This window comes from Pinus tabuliformis, chromosome 3_1, assembly GCF_031772625.1.
Source record: "Pinus tabuliformis cultivar Carrire ecotype Pingquan chromosome 3_1, CPIR1, whole genome shotgun sequence".
Taxonomy (NCBI): Eukaryota; Viridiplantae; Streptophyta; class Pinopsida; order Pinales; family Pinaceae; genus Pinus; species Pinus tabuliformis.
The window spans coordinates 964,577,711-964,600,486 of NC_142301.1; positions in this window are offsets into that span (position 1 = coordinate 964,577,711).

The window sequence follows — 22,776 nt, forward strand, 5'->3', positions numbered from 1 at the left end:
AATATAGACAAGGTTTAGTTGAGACTCCACCTGCAGAATTACTTGCATCTCATAGCATAGTTGATTAGTACTATGGATGTGTACAATTGATTGAATAATGGGTTTGAGTCTCTAACACACAAACATTGGATGCTCGCCATCAAATCTCTTGAAGTAATCATAGGGAGAGAAGTCATCTTCAAGGAAATGAGGGAATATATTGAACAAATCAAGGAGGCAATAGAATGGGAAGGCTTGGAGGTAGCCAAAGACATTATCGAGTCGTATGAATTTCCACCAGTCAAAGCACACATGAATCTCTTATGGTTGTGGAATAATGTACAATCAATTTCCAAGAACATACTGACAAAGGCATTCAAGGTGACGATGCGCGACAAAGGGGACTTACCAATTTAGGTTGAAGCCGTCACAAATGATTTCAGAGGATTGCACACTTACATTACATGTGAACTCCATGATGAAACAAATGATTTATCCATTTGATGGGTTTTGTCCCATTGTCAGTTTTTTCTTATGAGTCCATCATCCCATTAGTAAATTTTCATATGTGCTAAATTTTCTATAACAAATTCCAAGGGAAACATGTGGAACATGAAAAGCCACACATTGGAATATAATGAGTCATGTATAGAACTTGAATGATCATAGAAGTTAAAGATCCATGAGGAAGCTGAAAGGCGATTGTCAATTGTTATAAATAGCTCCTCATAACTCAATCAAAAGGTTTTTGGAAGGCTTTAGATTGTATAGGTTTTTCCTTGGATTCTCTTGTAAGACATAGGAGATAAATCATTATTTGGAAAAGAAAAGTTGTGGCTTCGTGTTCCACTATTGGATACATTGTTTCTTTCATGTAACAATGTACTTGGGATCTCACAATTTTAATTAGAAGCTCAATGAGTCATCTTTCATTCATACATGTACCATATATGTAGTTGGACTATTCTGGTTATGTTCATGGTATATGTTGATTCATTTACATACGAAGTTAATGATCTAATTAGTTTCTTAGCTGTGACTATTATTGAATGAATTTTGTTATTCTTTAACTATTTTTGTTTACTATGTGGACTAATCTCTAGGTATTCATCAAGTCTTTTTCTTTATTCTCGAGCCCCCCTTTAGGATAGTACTATTACTTTTCTAATCAGTGGCTCATTTCCCTCACCAATCCTAGAAGTCTCTCTCATACACGTTACAATGGATGTCTCACAAAGATCACATTCTTGCTGCCCCAAAGTAGTATGTGTTCTTTCTTGCTGGTTTGTACCTAAGGAATATCTTTAAATCATTCCAATAGTGGCTAGACTATATGACCAAATGGGGCTCATACACCAAAGGTGTGAGATTTAATTGAGAATTCACATTGACGAGATCCCATTATAGTGTTGGCGGCATCTAGCACCATCGACAGAACCCACAAAAAAATACGAAGAAAAAAAATTGAGTAAAATCTTACCGTATCCAAAATATTATAAAGTAACAAAGTTCGAAGTATTTTATTGTGGATGGACCCAGGTCATTAGGCACTAGAACTCAAAGGGAAAACAATCCCAACATAGGGCATACTTGGGGGATTAAACCCAACTTGTAGAGAAAGAAAGGCACACACTATAAAGAAGATTAATTTTTCACCCTCCATTCCTACCATGGAAGGAATATTGTTAGAAAAGGTGTAGCATTACAATAACCCAAAAATTTACAATTCATGTTGAAGGTTGAAAAGGGAACAACAAAGGGAAGGAGATTGCAATGAATATGTTCAAAAGATGATAAAACAAACTAGGATTTGGCCTAGGACAACTATAGGCCAAATCATTAACTCATGGAAACCTTGTTCATCACTAGTCATACATAAGAACCAAGCTCTTTCCAATTACCCATGTAGGCACACTGGTGGAAATAAGAAGAATCTACCCCGAAATCTGTGGAAAAAGTACTAAGGATACTTCAATTTAGACATAAATAGGAAGAAAAAAAGAAATAATTTTGGAACTTGCATTCAATCAACCAAACCCCAAAATTTTAAGATAAAACTGTGAATAGTAACCAACCTGCAAATGCGTTATGAGGGACGAAGGAAAAATAAAAAAATGCAAAACCCTTCCTCTACTAATTAAAGCTTCCACATGGGTGCCATGAGGGAGTAAGGTAGATGCCATAGAATGAATTATGGGGAGTTGAGTAATCTTAGAAAATAACAAAAAAAAGAAAAATAGAGCACGAAATGAGGTAGAAATAAGAGGAAAAAATCCATAATCTAAATAAGAAAACCACCAGTAGAACTTCCATTACCTGGTTTGTCCTTGCCTCCACATAGTGAATCTATAACAGAGAATTTATAAGTGTGGGAGGTTTCTATGCTCTCTGTGTCCAGAGAAATATTCTCTACTCTACACTGTATCAGGTGAAACCACCACAATGAGTCAAAGGAAAAATACTAGACAAAAGGGGGTTGCAAAACTAGGGTTTGGCTAAAGAGATCTTAGCCCTTATATCATAACAACATAAACCTTCATCAATGATAGAGGTTGAGTAAAACGAGCATGTGAATATCACATGGGAAAATGATAGTCAACCGATCCCTTACATACAAGTGGAAAACCAACACAACCTCAAAACCAACAACCTATCATTCAAATCCATATAGAATCCACTAAATGTTTAATTCAATTACAAATAATTTCCTCCAATATATTTAAAATATGTAAAATTAAATAACCATGATAGTAATTGGTTGCACTATATAAAATAAACCCATATAATGTACACTAGAATATAAAGTAATTGTGTTATATAAAGCCATAGAAAGTAAATGTTTCTAATGAAATTAACATGTAGCAAGTGAGATATGTCTATAAGGCAAATCATATTATAGTCAATTATTTCAATGAGCTTTGTTCTATGTACTTTGGAACCATGATTATGGTATTCACATATAGTAGTACAACATTAAACTTTTCTAGATGCATATAACAAATCAAGTTACAAAAATTGATGGTGTGAACTTCGATGTTATTAGAAATACCTATACATGTGTGGAAAAACTTGTAGTATTAAAATTGGAAAATAAACTTGGGTGAACAAATTGGGCATGTTAGACTAAGATACCAAGTTGTTTTTAGTTTGTGTTTAAAAGAAATTTGGAGAAAAAGTATACTAAATGTTACAATTTTCAATTGATATATATATATATATATATATACATACATATATATATATATATATATATATATATATATATATATATATATAGATATATATATATATATATATATATATATATATATATATATATATATATATATATATATGTATATATATATATATATATATATATATATATATATATATATATATATTATTTCTTGATCCAGAAGGATCTAAGATTTATTAAAAAATAATATTCCTAAACTAATATTTAAAGGTTAGCATGATGAAGAGCTCGATGAGATATTTCCAACACAACTTGAATGACCTCAAAAAAAATTTGTATGAGAATGTTATCATGTTCTAAATTTTTTCACAAACAAGAAGAAAGGAAGGATAAACGTAATGTTTGATAGCCTAGCATTAAACACGCTACAGGTTGTAAGAAGGACACATGGAAGAGGTAATGATATGGATTCTAGGTAGGAAGGACAAGTGTTAGACCTATGGAAATCTCTAGAGGAAACACGTGGCATAGGAGCTGACTAGAAGATTAATGTGGTAGATCTTTCCATCAAATTTCCCAGACTCTCTCCTTTATTTGATGTATTTTTTGTTATTTTACATTGTAATTGAACACGCAACTCCATTGTCAGTAGACTTCAAGATATATCCCACACTAGGTGAACTCCATTATCAATCTCATTTTGTTCTTATTAATTTTTTGTGGTTATTATTTTTTGCTCATAACACATTAATTGGGTTTTTTTTAATCAAGTTTTCTATTTTAAATTATCTATAAGAATTCAAGTCATAACCTCATAAATAAAATATCCTAAATAAGTTTGGTATGAGAGCTTAGTGAGCTATTTAGATTTGTTTTTTTAGTCTAGATGATTACCAGGTATAAGCTCAGGAATGGACATGGTTAACTCAAATATTACAATCCCAAAGTTGGCTCAAGGAGTTTCACTAAAAGAGGAGAGATGAACTCGCCAAGACGAGAGAATCATTTTAAATCCGAGTCAAATTTCCTTTATGAATTCAATTTTATGCAGGCAAGGGTGGAAGATATCTACAACGAAAGAGGAATTTCAAGAGGATAAAACACCCATCATGTCAAGAATGAGGGTTATCAACCCCCTCTTCATAATTCTTCTCCTCATATTTCAAGACCTCCTTCTACTCCTAATTATTTACCTCCTTATTCTCCTTCTTGTTCTTCACCACCATCACCTCGTAAGAATATTTCTTCAAAGAAGCCATTGTTGAAGTTAGATTTCATGTTTGACTTTCAAATGTGTAATGAAAATTTTGATGTATAAAGATTAGATAGATGGATTCGAAAAATAATTATAGAAGTTTATTTTTATGTTCAATAGATTGATGAAGAAGAGGTAAGGATTCAACTAACCTCTTGTTGATGGGCCAAATTATTCCGCTAATGAAAAGGAAATATCATTGGTGAAAGGACCCAATTATACCCTACACCATTTGGAATAACAGTATATTGGCTTGACTGCCATATGTTTCAAGACATGCTTAATTTTTATAAACACAAGTTAAGTATCTTTGTGAAATTTTTTACAAGTAATGTGCACAAAACATTGCCACAATCAAGATAAATGTCATGAACCTTTGAAATAAGGATGTTATCATACTTTGATAAAGATACATGTGAAAGTAGTGATTCATTTACTGATTGAAAAGTAGTATGCAATCAATAATGACAATTAATGACATAAATAGAATATAATATCAAAGAAGATGTGTGTTATAAGTAATGAAATGATTCATTATCCTTAACACATATGAAATCAAATGCATACCAGAAAACCATTAAATGAAAATTCTCACAACACTTAAAAATATGTGTATGAAATTGTTGCCTAGCTGAGCGAGCTTCTGAATATTGAGTAGAAATGTTGAAGTGCATACTTACAAGAGGTATTCACTAAATAAAATAGTGAAGTTTTGAAGCTATCACTTTCTTTCTCAAAGGAATTACAATCGCTCTAACAATATGATCACAGTGAAACTCAAAGTCCCTTTGCTCCAACCATAATGGTAGATTATAAGAAGTGAGGTGACCTTTCACCTCCCACTATAACTATTGGGATACCATCACGACCTTTCGACTTCCATGGGAATTTTAATTTTCTTTTCACTTTTCTAATTACAAAACATGCTATTTTGGAATTATCATCATCATAAAAATTATGAAAAATGAAGTGAATTCATGTGGGAAGTTGTGTGATGGACATCTATGGTGCTTCATGTGAAGATCCTTAGTCACATACATGTGAAAGGGCACATATTTCACCTTCAAATATAATTCATGACCATATATCACCCTACATTTTAAGGCATCATGTAGCACTGCCTTTGACCCTGCTTGCAAATGATTCAAGATCATTGTTAACTTTGTATATAGCTTAGCAGGATCCCCAACATATTGAATGATAGCCTCCTTTTTCAATTCTAAGTCATTTTTTATAGTTTCCTACCTCATGTGATCTAATTCTTCTCAAATTTATTGTTTGATCTCTTCTCCCAACCTTACTTCTCTTGGTGCATAAAAATAAGGTATCTGGTACACTCTAACTAGGGTTTCTAGTTCACTATGCAATTTCTGATAAGTTGATATTGTGTTAATCATGATTTTGTTCGATATTTCATGTGATTTCAAAAAAAGAAATCTCACTTGTACCCTATCTAACTAAGCCTACAATCTATCCTTCTTAGGTAATTTTGTTTGTGCATTCATTAGAGGAAATTTCAGCTTTAAACTCCCCATGAAATTTTCAGGTAATTTCCATGTCATAATATGTAAACCGATCAAAATACTTTAAATTTAAAAAGAGGTACATGTCAATATTGTAGAGGCAAAAGAAGAAAATTACTTTCTTTTAATTGTATTTTTAGCTTATCTCCTTATAGGAATTAAAATTTGGATCTAATGAGTACCCATTATACATACTTTTGAGAAGACCGACATTGATAAAAAAATGAAGATACATTAAAAAAGCATGTTGAACACATTTTTAAATGTAAGTGCAATTTTTATTAATGTGGGTCTTCTCAAATGTAAGTAGAATAGGTACTTTTTAGATGTAGAATTTAATTATGCATCTAATGAGTGTATACACATTGAGTAACCTTATAAAGACATAAGCCAAAAATATAGTTTAAAAAAGTAGTTTTCTTCCTTTCACTCCAAAATTCGTAACTCTTATTTTATTATTTTTACTTTGGAGGCCACTTTTAGGTTGAAATTTCCTCTAATGTGGGTACATTGTACTACATTCCTAAATTAAATATGTTGTTAAGAAAGTTAATCTTATTAATGTTCCCCTTCCTTGCAATTCCTTTTGCATGTTAATTAGTGGAGCTAATACTTGATATAGGATTTTTGTTTCACTGTACGCTTGTTTCACAACCTCCTCTAGCTCTTTGATCTCTTCATGAATTGTCACTTACAGACTCTCTTGACTAAAGTTTGTAGTAGATCTACTTTGGTATTCTATGCCAAGATGCTCATTTTGTTGTTGTGCATTAGTTAACTCTTTCTTCAAGCCGTCAACCTCCTCAGATATGTAATTGACATTCTTTTTTGTTGTGGTTCTGAATGTTCCACTGATGGACACTATTGTTAGAAGATTAATTCTTATTCTACTACAATCTCCCTTTCTAGAGTGATCAACATACACGTGTTTGGTTCATTAGGATGATAATTTCTTCTCTCTTGACCGATCTTAAAATTAAATTGGCCAAAAGTAAAGTTCAGGATATCTAATATTTTATCTTCTTATTGGAATGTGATACCCATTTCATTGATTTGAATATGCCCTCCAGTAACAGGTGTGGGAGGTTGAATATTTAACATGGGCACTATTGGTTCAACTGCCAAATTCTTCAATCTAACTTCTTCTACTTGTTTATTAGATAATTATTCAGTTATCAATTCTTCCTATAATTTCTTTGCAATTTCTTATTTGTTTCACTTCATCCTTTCTTCCTCTTCATGTTGCTTCCTTTTTAGCTCCACTTCTTTATAGCTTCTTATTATTTTTTCTTCTTCACAACTTCTTTCTCTTTCCACAATGCCTCCTATTTTTTCCTCTCTTTCTCTTCTTTCTTCTTTGTTACCTCCTCTTGCTACATTCTATGAACATCCTCTTACTCTTTTCTCTTCTTCTATTCCTCTGTTACCTACTTTTCATCTCTATCTACTTTAAGCTTCTTACCCTTTTCATTTTTAACCTCTTTCTCTTGATTTATTTTAAATTCACCCTTCTCTTGATTATCCATGTTTTCCAGTGATTCTCCTTCAAAAGCTTCCAGAACATTCATAGTCTTGGAAAGAACTAATCCTTTGGTAGCTTCAGGTGCTTTAGTAGTGTTGAAGAAATTTTTGATCTTTTCTTCTCATGGATAAGAAGTCGAATCATACATCCATCCATATTTTATTCTTATGAAATGCTGGGTAGAGATGCCTTTGGGATCATATGTATGATATCATAACTCCCCAAACTTCAAGCACTCTAATTCTTGTGTTTATTCTTTTGATTATTTCTAACTTTTTACAGGTAACATGTGAGGACTTCTATATGCACCAAACACTCCTATGGATGTTCCATGAAGAGAGGTAAACTAATCAAGAACCTCAGGAAAGGATTCTCTTACTCTATGAGATGTAGAAGGTGGTTCACTATCAAAAATAATTTGGTACAACACTGAGATGAAATTTTTGGCAATCTTAGCACAAGCCCCTCTATGACCTGTCTCCCATATTAATTTACAATATATGTGCATAAGTAATAAATCATTGGAAAATGTCCATTTCCATCCCATTCCTTGAAACTCCATCTTCACACAAATTCCATAGAAAAAGTGGCAAGACATATAAAATTTAGGTTGCTCCCCTTCTATTGTATTGTTGGCTCTTCTCACAAATTTCTTAAGTGAAATTTCTATGAGATCAACCCAGTTGAATATGATCCCTTTGGTGGCACAAGGATATACCATGTAGACTAACTTTTCTTGAAATAATTCTGGATTTTCCTTTCCATGAATCGTGGAACACATCACCATAAAATACAAATACATTATCCTAAGCATACTGGTCTTATATATGCATTTAGGCCTCTGTTTGAATATGCTAGGTTCTTACCACCATGACTTAATAATTTATTTAATGGACTCTTTGATGTCAGATTAGGATATTAAATTAAGATACTCCAGTGTCTTAGGTAGTTTTTAATACATGCTAATATCCCTTGACTGATATGAGGTCAATGACACACCTTTAGAACTATGATATATCATTTTATCATGGTCCATCTACTCTATAGTCCATTCCATTATTTTAGCACAAGAAAGGACGAGGGTATGGGAAACTACTTTATAATATTTGAACCTTTTGATGTTGATAAATACATCTGTATCTTCGCCTCCCTATATAATTTATTTTATGAAAAAATTCTTGAATATCTCATGCCATGACAAAGGTATCGATTTTTCGATGTAACAAGTTGTGTATTTAATAAATTGTGTTCTAGATTTAAGACTATCTGCCACACCTTCAATGTTTCCCTCAATTATGTCTCTTACTATCCATTTCCTCATTCTTGGTTCCATGATTTCAATAGATGAAGGTATACTGACATATTGTAAGTCTATTGTCCCTGAAATCTCATATATATTCCTTGCAAATAAATTATTTTAACTCAAAAACCTTAATCTAATTAATATTATGTTTTATATATTGGCTTAGAAAAACACAGTGCAGTGGAATGTTTGTTCGCAGTCACACATATGAGGGGTAGTGTTGTGGCTTGTTTGCAATCATATTTCCTAATGGCATGGATACAAAAAAGTGATCATTGACTACAATGTCTGGTAGTAATAACAATGACGGGGGAAACAGTGTGTTAATCACAATTAAGAATTTTATAAATGGAGGATGAAAGTATGGAAGGCTAGGATGTGCTAGCATGAGAGTTAAGAGTAGAAAGCTAATGTTAGTTTCATTTGGGTTTCACAACGATAGAAATGGTATTGAGGATCCAATGAGGACCTAAAATCCATGATTGTGATCAATATGTCATTCATAACTTGGGTTCATACATCGATAATGTAAAGGCAACGACTTGGGATTTTAAACTGTGTGATTGTGATACTAGGTGACACGCTCTCAAGTTTGCAAAGATATTTTAACAAGGAGATAATAGACCTAAGGTTGAACTAGAGAAATAATAAGGGATGTCATAGAATCACATGGAGAAAATAAATGATCATGAAAGATATCAATCAGAGTTTTTAAATGAGGAGGGTTAGCCTTATTACAACAACTCTTAAAAAATAAGTAACTCTTATCTCTTCTAACATATTCCAAAGGATAATCCTAGGCACAGTGACAAAATCTTTTTTGAAATCATTGAAACAACAAAGAAGAGTGATTTTCTTATTGTAGAAATATTACATAATGATCCTCACTATAACAAGATGGTCCACATTGAAATGATATCCTTAAATCTGACTTCTCCTTTAACAATTTTCCTATGGCTTTCAAGCCATATGTTTATTTATTTATTTATAATATTTCCATAAATATGGATTAACATGACGTTGATCATGAAAATCCTATACTTAGATGGAATAATTTTATTTTGACTTTCAAATATAAGAATAATGGTGCATTGTGTTCTAGGTTTAAGGATGCCCTACCTAACTACTAGATTGGAAACTTTGTGTATAAGTATTTTCATGTTGGTAGCTTTCAATCTCCACAAATTTCATTTTTGTGAGTCGGTTGATCCCAAAGTTTATTTATATAGAAATAACTTCATCCTCCATATGAACATTTGAAATTTTGTTAATAACAATTGGGGATTATTAATGATTCCTTAGCTAGGAGTTCCACCCATTAATGGGAATCATATCATTTTCTTTAGTTTTATGAGTCAAAATTTACCTCCCAAATGTGCTAGGATCTCTATTTGATAGGTGGAGAAGCTTCCCCTCCTCTCTATTACTGTACTGCCATTTTATCCTTTTAGTTAGGACTTGATATGATTTCATCTTATCCAGTTTAATAAATTCAAGAAGCATCCATGAAGGTTTTCCGAGTAATTTGACACTCATTACTATGCTAATGGTAGGCTATCCGACTTTTATTTTCCCCTACCAACTTGATAGAAAATTTATTAATAAAATGAGAGAGGATTGTCTTAAAACTATGATAAAGCTCATCAATATTACTCTCATATAAAATGTTATTTAAATCATTATTTTATCTATTGAAAGAAACAAAAAAATTATTTAAAAAAAAAAATTGAATACCAATTTTTTCTTCAATAATTTTTGTCCACAAAAAGTTATTATATTATGTTATGACATAATTTTTTTATATATGTTCATGATTAATTAAATAAAAATTTAGCTTTAAGATTTCTTTTAATTTAGAATAAACTTCAAAATTAATAAAATAAATAAATTTTATGATAAATAGAATAAAAAATAATTTTTAAGAAATAAAAATAACAAAAATGTTTTAATTTAATTACACTCTAGCAATGGTCTATATTGGAATTGTATTTAAGGAATTTTATTTTTAAAATAAATGAGTGGAAAAGATTTGATTTGAAGAGAATATTCTTCCTCTAATGAGTGAATGCGTGAAGATGGGTTACACTTTTGGGCTAAATGTGGTGATAAAATTTCAAAATTTTACTCTTTTACTGAATTGAAGCCCTCAAAGTTCATATAAGCATTGTGAATTTTGATTCACAATAAAAAGAAAATTTGTGGAGAATTATGTTGATGTCCTAGTGATTTTTTTCCAAAAAAAATTAGTGTCATATAATATGTCAATTTTCCACTAAATCAAATGCTTGTCCTTGCTAATTTTCGCACAACTTAAAAGGTATGTGTGTGTTCATGTAGCATAACTTATTCCAGACTGTGCGATTATATATATATATATATATATATATATATTATATTTCCATATTAAAAATATATTTTTTTATGCAAAGTAATAGTTTTTATTATTTTTCAAAGTTGGTGAAGTAATATTTCAATTGAATTTTTTGTGTAAGGTTTCTTTTAGCTATTTAAATAAATTGAAAAACTAAGAGAACACTTTTGAAGATGACTCATAAATGAAGATAGTGTTATTTCTTGAATTTTTTGTTGTTGTCTATATTTTATGTTATAGATTTTTTATTGAACCTCTTTAAAACTCTTCAAAAAAAATTCAAGAATTATGTTTAAAAGAAATTAAATGAAAAATACCATATCCATTTGAAAATGTGAAACTCATATTCCATTGGATATATGATTCCTTCATGAATCCAACATGATCAACTCCACCACCTAACGAAAATTTTCTCCCTAAGTCTACTATGGTACGAAATGGTGTTGTAGGAAATTTTGCAATGGGGTGCTGAAATTGTCAATTTATGACTTCAGAATTTCAATCAAGCCCTTAAATTTCAAATTCAAATACCTTGATTTATGTTTTTGTAAACCCTTGATCGATCTATTTAAGTGGTTAAAAAGGGCTCAATTGAACCTCTATAAAAAATTTGTGAATCCCATAATTTAGATTTTAGAATCAATAAAAATCTAAAATTTAATCCATTAATAATTTAGACAATTTGATATGATATTATTTTACTAAAAATGAGAATTCAATAGGATCTAGGTTATGAACAACAATAGCAAAATTTCATGTTATTGTGCCAAGATGCTCATTGTACAACGTACTATGGGGGAAATGTGTAAGTATGTGTGTCCATGCTCAAAATATACCTTATCATATACCTTGAGATTGAATAGATCATAAAACAACCTTCCACAAAAGTTTTTACCACATTTTAAAATTCTAATTTTTATAATAATTTTTGTTATCATGTCATATAGAAACCTTATTAAATTTAATATTAATATTAAAAATTTAATATTATTATTGTTAAATTAAATTATGAAATATGATATTAATATTAAAAATTTAATATTAATATATTTTAATGTTAATATTATTCAAGCTATTAATTTTAGATTAATATAATATTAAATTTAATATAATATAATTTTATTATTATTATAAAATATACTAGCACAACCACACTAATAAATGTGGTTGATATACACCATAGGCCTCACCAAAAAGAGTCATTAACACAAAAAGAGTCATAAAAGATGACTCAATATGTTAATTTTAGTTAACCTAATGTTTTTATAAATATGAAATAATATATATATATATTTTAAATGTTCAAGTCATCACAACCTAAAGCTACCTAAAGAAATAAAACCTAAACAATTTCAATTGGAAGACATGAAGCACTCTATGTATCTATATGTAGTTAGATAGAAAATTAATATTTTGGAAAATTATAGATAACATTTCCTTGGAAAATTATCATTTTCCCTCCAAATTATTGTACAAAACACATTTGAAATATTGCATTTTAAATATGTAATATATAAAAACATTAAATTGTTGTACGTCATCAAAAACAATAAAATTATTTAAACACAATATTTTAATTGCTAAAGTAATTTTTTGTTTTTTTATTTTTTATTTATTTATTTATTTTATTTATTTTTTATAATAGAGAGGAGAGAAGGGTAAGAGAGAGCGCGTGACACAAATATTGAGAGAGTGAGAGGAGGAGAAAGTGGAGTAGAAAGAGGGGGAGCTCGAGAGATGGAGTTGGAGGAAAAGATAGGGAGGGAAGAATTTCAAGATATATAGAGAGAAAAATGTGGAGAGAGAGAGAGACAGAGGAAGTAACAAGGGAGAGATGGAGTGAGAGTGTGTATGTTTGGGGTGAGATATAAATACAACTAAGGAGATATGGAGAGAAGGGGGAGAGGCAATGAGAGAGTGAGGGAGATAGTCAGCAAAGTTATAGGACGAAGATAGATAGATATATATATATATATATATAGAGAGAGAGAGAGAGAGAGAAAGAGATGAGGGGAAGAGAGAGAGATGGAGTTGGAGGGGAGAGAAAGGGAGGTAAGAAGAAAGACATATAGAGAGAGAAAGGTGGAGAGAGAGAGAAGGAATTACAAGGGAGATGGAGAGAGAGGTAGAGAGGAGAGTAGGAGGGAAGATAGATATTAGGGGAGACATATGGAGAGAAGGGGAAGAGAGAGAGAGAGGGAGAGGGAGAGGGAGAGGGAGAGGGAGAGGGAGGGAGATATAGATAGATATGGAGAAGAGATGTGTATCTTTTTAGCGTGATATAGAAAATGAAGAAGGAGAGACAAAGGGAGATAGAGATATAGATTGAAGGGAGAGAGAGGGAAGAAGTGATAGATAGAGGGATGGAGGGAGAGGTTGATAGACATGAATATAGAGAGCATGTGTGCATTTGGGGGATGATATAGAGAAACAAAGATGGAGATATGGAAGCATATATTGATATAGGTGGAGGGTGGAGAGAAAGGGGAGACAACTGATTGCATCAAATGCATTTATTTCAGTGTACATATACTGATTTATAATCCTATTTAATTTCTTGCATTAGATGCATTGATTTATGTGTAGATGTTGATTTCTAATTTTATTTCATTGCTTGCATTAGATGCATTGATTTCATTAAAGATGTTAATTTCTAACCTTTTTTTTATTGATTTTACATTATATGCTTTAATTTCAATATAGATGTTGATTCCTAATCCTATTTGATTTCTACCACTAGATGAATTGCTTTCAGTGTAGTTGTTGATTTCTAATCGTATTTGATTACTTGCAGCATTATATGCATTGATTTAAGTGTAGATGTTGATTTCTAATCCTAATTGATTGTTTGAATCAGATGCATTAATTTCAGTGTAGATGTTGATTTCTCATCCTATTTGATTTCTTGCATTAGATGCATTGATTTTAGTGAAGATGTTGATTTATGATTTGATGTAACTAGATGTATGGTGTACATTAATTTCAAGGTAACTAGTTTAACATTGTGCACTGATTTCAATATAATTACAACAAAAATTGTTGATGACATGCATTATGACTAATCTTTTATTTGAAGCTCTTACATCTCCACATATTTTAAAATTGAATCGAATTTATTTAAATCATATTTGAGTTTTAAAAATTTAGTAAAAGTTATTTCAATCTCAGGAATTGATTGAAATACCTGGATACCTAAGTAAATTTAAGAAAGTTGATAACATTATATAAAATTATCTAAATTTTGTCATATATTATCTTTTGACCTATATATTAAAATTCAATATGATTGAATTATATCATGTTATGACTAAGCTCTTCTAGATAATCTCATAATAAATAATACTAAATAAAACATATTTTTTTTTACATGACATCTTTTAAAATTCAATAAAACTTATTTTAATCCTATTTGTATTTTCTAATTGAACCTTGAGATAAGAAATTGGTTGAAATACTTAAAAATTTGTCCATGCAATGATATATGGGTGGGTCACAAAAAATTTAATATATATAATTTTTATTATAATATGGATGACATTATAATTTAAACAATTTAATTTTAAAATTGAGTTCTAATAACACACATGTTCATTGCACTTAAATACACATTCTACAAGCCAATGTGAAGCATGCTTGCAATTCTTTCCATGTTCAATATTAAATTGATACATGTATGATATATTTTATTTCATTTTAAGTATCAAAGTGACTTGCATCATAACTTAATATTGTACTTATTTTCAGAGTCTATGAAACTGGAAATTCAAATTATTATATTATGTAATAAAGGTTATAGTAATATAGAAAAAATAAAAAATAAAAAATTAACCAAATAATTTTAATAGATCCATAAAATTCAAAAATTAATGAACATCCATAAAAAAATATTAATACAAAATCCATAAACTGAAATAGTAAATGTATCAATAAACTATCCATATGAAAATATATACAAATTACAAATATCACATGGACATCCATAAACTAAAATAATAAGAATCCATAAGCAAAATAATGTCCATGTACAGCCATAAACCATCCATGTATGAAAATAGACAAAATTCGTATCACATGTCAAATTGCCCTATGAAATAATCTTAAGAATATATGTACCATGAGAACTCCTATGTGAGTTTTTCCATGAAAAGTAAGTGTCCATAAGATGGTACTTCAATATAACACATTCAAATTCAAACTAATAAAATCATTATTTGCACAAAATAAACAATATAGAAATAAATGATTTTGAACCACTTTTTTAATTACATATACATGAATCAACTAGCATCAGTCGAGTCCAAATGCAAGTCAGATAGGATGGGGTCTGATGAATCTAGGTTTGGTGCTCCCATACTTGTGGCTTAATTATTGGGACTTGCATTACTAGACCCACATCATCAGTGCCTAGAAACCCAACATCTCACTCATGTATCCACATAACAACAACATCAAAAACACTTTCCATATGGGCCTTTGTACACAATGGAAAGGAAAAATTATAATTAGTCTACAAATTAATTGGCATATATGTGTAACTTAAGAAAAAGAAATATTGAAATCTTATTAATACAAAATTTTATCTCAATTGTTGGTCCATGTGGTTGTACATAACGACTCTCCTCCACATTAGTGTTATGAGGTGGAGATGGAGGTGGAATAGAATCCATGGAAACATTATCTAGTCGAGGATGGACTGGCTGATCAACTTCCCCTGTAGATGACCTCATAAGCTCATCCATATAGTTGGGTTGTGTTTACATGTTATCATGAAATTATTAATATAAATGAAATCTAATATGAGGAAGACATTAATATAAATAATTATGCATAATCTGAAAATAAGAGCCAAACTTTCATATATATATATGTACCTAATCTGTGTCACATGGGTCATGCACCCTCGAAGTGTCATGCATGACATCACAACACATACATGCATATGTCAAAATATGGTCAGTGGGTAAACTCACAAGAAATTAATAATCATATAAAGACATTGGTGGATCATGAGGCAATGGTGGTGGTCTCCTAATCTCTCCATCCAATGCAACATGTGCACTAACCAATGATATCTGTAATAGTCTCGTTCGTCTCAGTACCAAGTTGTGATGACTCCTTTAGCTTTGTTGGCAATACCAAACTTGGAGATTGTAGTGAAAAGATTTTCAAAGGTGGTGAAAGAGGCCCAGGGTCCCTATCAGCTCCCTTGTGATCATATGTACATCCCAAGCCAACTCCATAATAATGTGATCAGGTATTAGTGTAATTCAACCTCATATATATCATGAAATATGCATATATATCCTTCGAAAAATAAATGACAAATTGGTCATTGTGGGGGAATTAGCCCCAAGCTCCAATGAATCGATCATACACAAAAAGGGTTGCATCAATATTCCTAAGATATTTCAGTGGAATCAAATTTTTACATATAAGAAAGTGATCTAGAGGGATGTCAAACAACTCCCCATAAACATTAATGTTCTTGGTGGCCTCTTCCACCACCTTTTGAGTATGCAGGCCTCTAACCGTGTGCCTCTTAATCCTTTGTATGGACTATAGGACATGGTTCTATAGGCCTAACTTTAGGTATGTCTTGATCAACCTATTTACTTTATCCAACATAAAAGACAAACTATGACCAGTAGGTGAATTGGAAGTGATGTTATACTACTCTCGTTTGTTCCACGTATGTTTGGGCATAACTTCTTCTAGTGTGATATGAATTGTAGCATCATCCATTGGAGGGATCGATGATGCACTGTGATCCTCAACTTTTCCCAAATCATGGTCTTCAATTCATAAACATAATCTAACATATATAATTAACAAACTAGAGGCATAATAACATATACATTAAGTTCAAGCACAATAGTTAAAGACAATTTGAAGGCACATCGATACAAATTTTAAAGAGGATTTAAAACTACATGAGGTGTACCTTAAATAGGTGAAGAACGTCCATTAGGCATAGCATAATCATTACTAGAGACACAAACATCATCTCTGACACTCCAAATAGTGTTAGAGGTAGGATCTATGAGTCAAACACACACTCTGGGTGGGCTACATGATCTATAACAAGCCTGACCACGTGTAACAAATCCCCTTGTACTACGACAACCTATAGTTGGGGTGCTTATATAGGATGCCTCTGCATATTACATATAATACATATAAACTAATCCAAGAAAAAAATGTTGACTAAGCTGTTACATATAATACATATAAGTTAATCCAAGAAAAAATGTTGACAAAAAAACATTTCTGAACTCAAGCAGAATAATTTAGCCCCAAGTCCTAAAATTTAGGGTCCATTGTTTCTTAATTTATCGACCAAATTATTGAGTTTCATTTAAACACAATCGAAATAAGTGGTTGAATTTACCTTCACACATTTTACCATTTCTAAATAATGCATTTTATTCATAGGACATAAATATGTAAATATATATGTAAACATTGAAATAAACCTATTTACAAAACTAGTGTAATTTCATACCAACCAAACAATCCAATAGACTCTAAGTTCTTATAATATTTGACCTTTGACACATGGCATGTACTAGGTGCAAGCAGATGGAAATAATGTTTCTTATACAACACACTAGTAATGAAACAATATGGTACAAATTAGAAAATAGTGAAAATATTTTTATTCACTCGACCAAATGCACTTTTCATGATGGATTTAATGTATCTATCAATGATGCATCATTGAAACATATATATATATATATATATATATATATATATATATATATATATATATATATATATATAGAGAGAGAGAGAGAGAGAGAGAGAGAGAGAGAGAGAGAGAGACAATTTAACACACACACACACACACACACAGATATATATATATATATCATGTTAAACGTTATGTAGAACTATATTATTTAACTAGATGTGATTTCTAAATAATGCATTTTATTCCTAAGACATAAATAGGTAAATATATATATATATATATATATATATATATATATATATATATATATATATATATATATATATATATATATATATATATATATATATCTGTGTGTGTGTGTAAAAAATTGAAATAAACCTATTTACAAAACTAGTATAATTTCATGCCAACCAAACAATCCCATAGGCTCTAAGTTCTTGTAATGTTTTACCTTTGACACATGACATGTAGAAGGTGCAAGCACATGAAAACAATGTTTCTTGTACAACACACTAATAATGAAACAACATGGTACAAATTAAAAAGTAGTCAAATCCTTTTATTCACTTGACCAAATGCACTTTTCATGATGGATTTAATGTATCTATCAATGGTGCATCTAATGTATTTATCAATGATGCGTCATTGAAACATGAAATTATATATATATATATATATATATATAATGTTTTAAATAATTACAGCATAAGTCATTCCCCTCTGAAATAAACTCCCCACATTGCTCATCTATCATCCTCGTGTGCCATACGATTATATGTTAGACAATTACAAAAATTTAAACCATTAGATTAAAATTGTTACAAATTTGTTGCAGAAGAGTTACAAATTAGTTGCAGAGTGGTATGCATTGGTTACGTGTAACGGTTCGCGGACTTTGTTTTTAAACTGATGCTTTTGTGACTACCATTCTTTGAAAGATTGTTGTTGGGTTGTGGGTTGAAGTATTGGAGAAATTAAAATAATGTTGGCAGTGGCTCTGGTGTGTATTTGGGTCTGTGGGCTTTTCTCACAACCTATTTCTATAGTTGGGAGTTCTCGGCCGAGATTCGTTGGAAAGCTCATGACTAAAAATTTTGCAAGCCTTCAGTTTGAGGAAGTGTATATGTCCATGTTTAGGGATGAAAATGTCAAGGTGGAAGAGGATGGAAAGACTGTCATGCTTTCTCTCGATAAGTGTACTGGTAAGTTTCTTTTTATGTTTTTTGCAGTTGTATGGTGTATTCGGGTAACAAATTCTGATTGAATTTGATTATGAAATTATTATTTTTTGCAGGCTCTGGATTGCTTTTGCAAGACATGTATATGTATGGCTTGTTCAATGCTTCTATGAAGCTTCCAGATGATTACATTGCATGCATTGTGGCTGTGTTTTATGTAATCGATTATGTACATATCACCTTGTATGTTCTTCTGGGTTGCCTTCCCTGCTTTTGAGGTATGGTAGTTTGTAGGAAATGACAATATAGTGCTCAGACTGAATTTTAGGCTACCAATATTCTAAGCATGACTTCACGCGACTTGGTCTAAATTTTAAATTGCAGGTGTCGAAACAAGGGACCAAGAATTATACATAACCTTCATAACACAACAATGCAAATGCCCTTGTTTTCCTTGTCATGCACAGGTGATATAATAATATGTTGGCTGGATTATGACCCAAAAAAACTCCCAAGTTTGTATGGTACTATAATCATTCGAGATGCCAAAAGTAAGTAGTGTAGTTTGATCATAAATACTCCATAACAACCATTATGGAGTTGCAGGGAGAGGATGGATCTCTGATAATGCTGGAAGAAGGCTATAGAAAAGAGCTGGGGAGAGGTCCACTTATGGCCTCCACAGACCCAACTGTTTCTCATCACCAAGTTTTAATTGAATTGCGAAAGGAGAATGATACTGCTGATGTAGAGGGGGGTTTTAATAGGGTTTATGTTGAGGTTTTGGGGCCAAACCCTATTTTCATACTTCGTTCTGGTGAGCTTGAACATAAATCCTCTCTGGAATTTTTGAAAATGGGCCAAAGCTCGTTCCTCCAGATTGGAGATAGGTTTTCCTTGTCTGTGAAAAATATCCACTTCTTCACTTTGAAGGAGGAGAAAGGGCCTTCAAAAGCAGGAAATGAAGAGGAGGATGAGGAGAACAGGAGGATCGAGGAAGCAATCGCTAGAAGGCAAAGAAGGGCTATGGAGCGGAAACAGAAAGAAAAACTGCAGGGTGAGAATGAAGATTTTAACAGAGGTAAACTTGAGGAAGAACAAGGAAAAGGTAAAGAAGGGTCAAGACTAGAACTAGAGCTTGAAGAACAAGACAAAACAGAAATTCAAGATCTGGGCCTTCTTCAATCATTAGACCTTTCGACATTGCAGGTTAGCATTTTAATTTTTGATTCACCAGGACTCTGTACTTTCTTTATCTCTAGTTATTGTTATTCTCTTTTTTTGCCTATTCTTGGACATTTGATTTTATTGATAAAGTTAATGAAATATTATGCAATGTAATGATGGTCACTTAGACTGGTCTGTTCTTTTCTTTTAGAACTTTTAAACATTTAGGATTTTGAAAATAACTTCATAAACTCACCTTAAATTCCATGATGTTTATTCTTCCTTTGAAAACTTCTCTGCATTTGATCTCAAGCACTCATCTTTACAACATTTTTAATTACATACTTTCATCATTGGTCGGTTGTTTCTATCTACTTCCCCAAATTTGTTTCGGTTCATTTGCAAACTAGGTTTTATAGTCGGCTACTTCTTCATCCCACATCTCTAATTTTGTTTAGGTTCTTTGGCAGATGAATTTGCTATATCTACGAATTCCAGACATTTTATCAAAGGATGCTTCAGCTTGCTATTTAGAACATTTCTTTTTAAAAATCTCCCATGTTTTTAGGAATTTATTCCTACAAACAGAAATTTTGTGACAAAGAATGCCATGTCATGTTTGATAGTAAAAATCAATTGCATTGTTTAGTATGTGGTAGATATCCAACAATGTCTAGAGGGCCTACTAAAAGTTGAATGTTGATTGACGTGATTACGTTGTGTGAGAGATATCCAACAATGTCTAGAGGGCCTACTAAAAGTTGAATGCCAGTTGACATGATTATGTTGAGGATATAACACATAAAAATGCAGAAATTTTAACATGGAAGGTACAAATTATCAATGGAGTTCCCAATCTATCAAGTACTATTTGAGTAAGTGTATAGAAAGAAAGATAGAGAGATTGTCTTGTGCTTTGGTCTCAAATCGGTGGCTTCCTTCAATTCTAGTATTACCCATGTTTTTTCTTAAGCATTTAATCGTCTGTAGTACTATTCATTTCTTATGAATGAGTGTGCTCTACCGTAACTTGGAAAAATGTTGCAATATGCACACATGAACTCAAACTTGTATACTCATGCAACCTAATTCATTTCTTCAATAAGGAGCCATAGAACCACTCAATAGAGTTACTCATTTGAATCAATTTGTTTTTAATGACTTTATGCTAATGTGTGATTTACATGTCAAGACAGAATTTGGTTTCTTGAAGGAGGGTTCTGAATTTGAACAGTATGGAAGATGTCATGTGCCTGATGCCGGTCGATGGGATTTATTCCTTGGTAAGGATTCTAAAAAGAGTAGTGAAGATGAAGATGAAGATTAATATGTTAGAGAAGAGAAAAAATTGAAAGGCAGAAAGGGTAAACACAAAAAGAAGAGGGAAACAAAAGATGAAAAGGAAGATGAAGATTGGACAGGTGAAAGTGAAGAGGAAAAGACATAGATAAATAAATTGAAGGGATCTAAAAGAACCCGAGCTTTAAAAACTAGAACAAGTTCAAGGAAGGATTCATCCAGCATTGTATTCACAAATACTGGATCCAATAAAAAACCATTAGATGATGACATTGATGAAAATGATGAGACATTGGGAGGCTTTATTGTTGATGATGAAGTCGAGACAACAGAAGATGAGGATGAAGAAGAATAATTTCAATTGACGGATGATGATTCTGAGGAAGGGGATGAAGATAAAGATGGCAAGAAGGGAAAGACTAGTAAAGAGAGAAAGCCATTGTGCAAATATGGGATTGACTGCTATAGGTATATCTCTCTATACCACATATTTACGCTATTTATTCTTATGCTTTTGTGGCATAGTTGTAAGTTTTTACATGAATGGATGTAGTTAGTTGAAAGAATCTGCAGGCTATATTAATATCTTTTCCTCTTGTGTAGGAAGAATAAAAAGCATCTTGAAGAGTTTAGACATATGCAGTAAACTTGGATATACTTTTAAACTACTCAATGACTTTCTTATCCATGATCAATATGTTCTTAAAGAAAAATGTCAAAAAAAACATAAAAATGGAGGTGAAATTCTCTGAAATCACAGTACTTGAACTATCTCCTTGGGTTTTGTACACAGGCAAGCATGTATGATGCATTTTCTATGGCCAAGTCAGGATCAGGATATATTCTTGATAGCATGGTGTAAAAAATTTACAATACATTTGTCTTATATGGGCATTGGTGATCCAATATCTTTTGCTTATAGACGTGTTAAAGAATTACATGCATAAATTGTGGCTTAAACATAGAAATTTAATGTGCACATGAGCGAAGAGGAGAGACACATAAAGCATGAAAGAAGACAACAAGACTTGATAATCGAGTTCAACTGACTTGGACTACATCTTTGGGCCCTACTCGATCAATGGGGAGGCCTTTATTCATTAAGTGGCATGAGAAGGAAGAGTACAAGCATCAGTTACAAAAAAGGAGTGATATACCTCCATACTGAAAAATGGCCAAAAAATACAGAAATTTGATGGAGAAACGGATAGCGCCATTGCGTTCGTAGCATCGAGAGATTCTAAAACCATATAAAATTTGTCAAAATATGACAAAGTGAAAATTTTTCCCTCCTGCAAAAATCT